Here is a 4,705-nt window from a genome sequence, read left to right as displayed (position 1 = left end):
GGAACCGATGGTCCACAAGGGATCTGATGTGAGCATCGATACTCAACCAGAGGAAGAAGAATGCAAGGAGATCTGATTATAGAAACAACTGACTAACTCAAAGTTCAAATGCAAAGGAATTATGATTTCCAAATCAAGGGATCAGAAGCAAACGCTCTGATTAAGGATGGATAAGTTGAATAGCCTTAGGGGTACAATCGATGGCAATTCGATTGGTCGATACCAGCTCATGTTAAAAATGATGTCTGAGCCGGAAGGATGAATTCTAGGATCTGATTGAGGATTGTGAGCATTCGCAACATATTGAATCAATGGACTCAAAAAGATAATGACAAAGGGTGCCAATAAGATTTCGAGACTTATGGGATTAATCATAATGCTAGTAAGCAGGAATTTCAAGAGCAATAGGCTCCTGAGGATTTTCGGAAGATCGAATGGTATTCTGAACACTTTTGTGATATACTTGAATTCAACTGGGGATGAGCGGATACTCGGTAAGTGCGAGAATTATCCGTAGGGGTATTCAGGTGTCAAAGAACAGCATAGCAGTAAGCTCAAAGGATTCTTGGAACAACAGAGAGCATTACGGGGTATCTTGTAGTAACAAGATCAACTGGGAAACATTGTATGAATTGCGAGTATACGTGGTTATCCATAGGAGTCCATCGATGAAAGGGAATTGTAAAAGCGATGAACATAAGTTCTCGGGTTATCAGCGGAGAGTATCTTCAGGGTCTTCACGTGCAGCAGACGATCATCAGTAATAAGGGGCTCTCCGGGTGAAAGCGATAACGAGATCCTAATGTTAGATTTAGCAAAACTCACTTAACCCGAATAGAAGAGAGATCAGAGTCCCAGAGCATAGACAAGGAGTAAAAGATCCTAATACCACCCAATGGTGACGTGGGCCCGTAAGCCACACAGTCATGTTATTAAAAGTTTTTCAATGACTAGACTCGACTTCGGCCAAGGAGTTGGAAAGGGGGATTCCTACAGGCAGTCGGCTCTGATAGCAACTTGTGACGCCCCCGTTTTGACCGTACACTAATCATGCACGCAAATGTGTACGATCAAGATCAGGGACTCATGGGAAGATATCACAACACAACTCTACAACATAAATAAGTCATACAAGCATCATAATACAAGCCAGGGGCCTCGAGGGCTCGAATTGTCGGGACCCCGATTCTAGGTCACACCGATCTAGCCTGTAACACCTCATATCACTTTGCGGCCTCACGCACGGTATCCCCACGGGTGTCGCCTTACCATGGCCGGGACCGTTTGCGCCTTTTGGCTCACGTATATGATAATGTCGCTAGCATCCATATGACAGAGAACCCGGGCCGACATGGCTAGTTGTGAACCCAGAGCGGCACTAACGTATGGGGACAGGCATACATGAATCAACATCGAACATGTCGGTCAGCAGCGTGCGAATCCGGGCTGTAGCACTGGCTAACAGGACTCCGGGAACCCGGGCTGTAGCAGGCTAGGCAGGACTCCGGATGTCACCGCGTGACATTTCCCCGAAGGGACAGACACAGGAACGAAGTGAATCACATGCCGGCCAGTCAAGTGTTCCGGAGCAGTAGTGCTGGGCTAGCAGGACTCCGGTGAACCGGGCTGTAGCGGACTACTATGGCTCGAGGAGGCACTAGACTACATTTCCCCATAAGAGAGGCTACCAAGGATAAACAACTAGGTTGTCGAATCCCACACATACCAAGCATTTCAATCATACACACAATATGCTCGATATGTGCAAATACAACATGGCATCACAACAAGACTCTACGACTCAGAGTATTTATTCATTAGGCTCCGAAGAGCCAGATATTACAAACATGGGTCTCATGACCCAACATTCAGAGCATACAAGTCAGAGCACATGCGGAAGCTTAACATGTCTGAGTACAGACATCTACAAATGAAAAAGGCTGAGAAGCCTGACTATTTACTAGATCCTGCCGAGGGCACAAGATCGTAGCTGAGGTATCAAGCTAAACGTCGAAGTCCACACGGAACTACTAGCGAGACTGACGTCTCTCTGCAAAACATAAAATAAGCAAACGTGAGTACAAATGTACTCAGCAAGACTTACATCAGAACTATCTACATATGCATCGGTATCAACAAAGGGGGTGGTGGAGTTTAACTGCAGCAAGCCAGCTTTGACTCGGTGGCTATCCTGACTACGACTGCAAGTAACTCTTTTGAGGTGGCGCACACGAGTCCACATATTCACCATATCAATACTCCACTATGGATCCGCTCCCGTCTCCCTACGAGAACGCCATCCATAGCACTCACGCTTATCTTGCGCATTTTAAAGTATCCACTTTCACTTGTCTATGAACTGTTATAGGCAACCCAGAAGTCCATTTCCGCGGACACGGCTATTCGAATAGATCATATTAACCCTGCAGGGGTGTACTTCGTCACACACGCTCTCGCCACTTACCACCATGTACACGTCGTGTACCTCGGCAACCTTCAAGCGGAAGCCTGGCGAGGGAGTCGGCCACAGCCTACCTAAACACTCAAGTCTCTAGTCCAGGTTTATCGCCTATTCAGGTTCCATCCGCAGGGAGTCCGGCCGAGGTTTCCACATACGGCCCCGAACGATGTGTGCAGGGTTCCCGAGACACCAAACGGGCGCCCGGTACACCGTGCCACGTGCCTACCGCATCACAGCCCACCCCTCGGTCAGCGCTGTCCACGGCCTCCAGCATACTACAAACACCAGAAACTACTTGCAACTCCTGGACAGAGGACAAGGGTGATTAAGAAGCCGAGAGGGTCCATTGGTTTCGGGCCCAATGCGTGGTAGTAACTGTATCATGGATCACAAACACAGAACTCAGTTCCTGAGGACGGCTTCAATGAGACAACCCACCATGTACTCCTACATGGCCTCTCACCGCTACCTTTACCAAATCGTGTTCACACACTTAGCTCACACACAGTAGGACATGTTCATCACCATTCCAATTCATCCCCGATGAATCAGACCCGACTCAACTCTAAGCAGTAGCAGGCATGACAAACAAGCATGAATGAGTAGGCACATCAGGGCTCAAACAACTCCTACTCATGCTAGTGGGTTTCATCTATTTACTGTGGCAATGACAGGTCATGCAGAGGAAAAGGGGTTCAACTACCGCAACATGTAACAGTTGAATCGATGTTGTCCTAATGCAGTAGAAGAGAGCAGGAGCGAGAGAATGGGATTGTATCGGAATGAACAAGGGGGTTTGCTTGCCTGGCACTTCTGAAGATATTATAGTTCTTCATCGGTGTCATCGAACTCATCGTCGGAATCACGGCTATCGAGAGGGGACAATCACCGGCAAACAAAGAAGAACACAATCAATGCAATGCACAATATGATGCATGATCATGACATGGCAATATGACGTGATTTGGCCTAATGTAACTAGCAACAGAAAGGTTTGGGTTGATTTGAACTCAAGGTTCAAATTCAAATTCAAACTATGAATTCAAATAGTGCATTATCATGTTTTCACCTATACAGCAGGTATAACTTAGTTTGACATGCATGGAAATGATACAGATGGATAGATTGCATTTTTCTGATCATTTTTCATATATAAATTATTTCATTCTGAGCTACGGTTGATTTTATATGATTTTTAGAAGTTTATACTATTTTCTGGAATTTCCTGATTAAAAATAAATCCAGAAAATGTAATACTGCGTCAGCCTGACGTCATCACTGCGTCAGCGAGTCAACGGGCTGGCCAGGGTCAAACCTGACCAGTGGGGTCCCACTGGTCGGTGTCACGGTGCTAGTTAGGGTCACTGACATGTGGACCCAGTCAATGGCCACGTCAGCATGGTCAACGCTGACGCGTGGGGCCACTGTGATTAGTTAAAACTAAATAGAAACTAATCTATGTTTAATTAGTCAGTGGGGCCCTGCTGTCAGTGTCACTAGGTGTTGACTAAGTGCGTCATTAGCCCTAACTAATCTGCCACGTCACCCTCGCCGGGGTTACGCCGGCGGCGACCAAAACGCGGCGGAGGCGCACTGGAGTGACTCGGGTTTCGCCTACAGGCCACCGTTTGACGCGCGGACGGGCGCGTTTGAAAGAGGGAAGCGAGGCGCATCTGTGGGTGGCCGTGGTTCGAGTGGGGGTGGACGGAGTCAACGGCGGCGAGCTCTTTTGCGGCCGCCGGAGTTCGGGTTAGCACGGGGGCGGCGTTAGGGAGCATGACAGGGGGTGCGGAGGGGTGCTATGGCCTCCTGGGGGTGCACTGAGCACGGCTACGTGCTCGGTTTAAACGGAGGCGAACCAAAACGACGACGGCGTCAAGTCCGGCGCCGGTGAGGTCTCGGTCTCGACGGAAACGAAGGCTACGCTGAGCTAATGGACATGGGAGAAGGGGGAATCGGTAGAGGAGCTCACGGCGAGTGCAGAGGTGGCCTCGGCGTGCCCGGGGAAGCACCGGAGCGAGCGGGGCGGCGAGAGGGATCTCCGGCGTTGGGAGGTTGAAGACGACGACGTGGAGACACTCGGGGCGTCCGGCGTTGCACAGCTCGACGAGGAGGAAGAGGGATACTAGGCGGAGCTCTTGGGCATCTCAGGGCGTCGCCGGGATGGCGGTGTCCGCGGTGGTGGCGAGCGGCGGCGACGGAGGCGTTCGGGCGGGAAGAACAGAGGAGGGGGAGAGCGTTCGG

This window comes from Triticum aestivum, chromosome 3D, assembly GCF_018294505.1.
Source record: "Triticum aestivum cultivar Chinese Spring chromosome 3D, IWGSC CS RefSeq v2.1, whole genome shotgun sequence".
Classification (NCBI taxonomy): Eukaryota; Viridiplantae; Streptophyta; class Magnoliopsida; order Poales; family Poaceae; genus Triticum; species Triticum aestivum.
The sequence above is the reverse complement of the archived record's forward strand: the minus strand, read 5'-3'. Positions refer to the sequence as shown.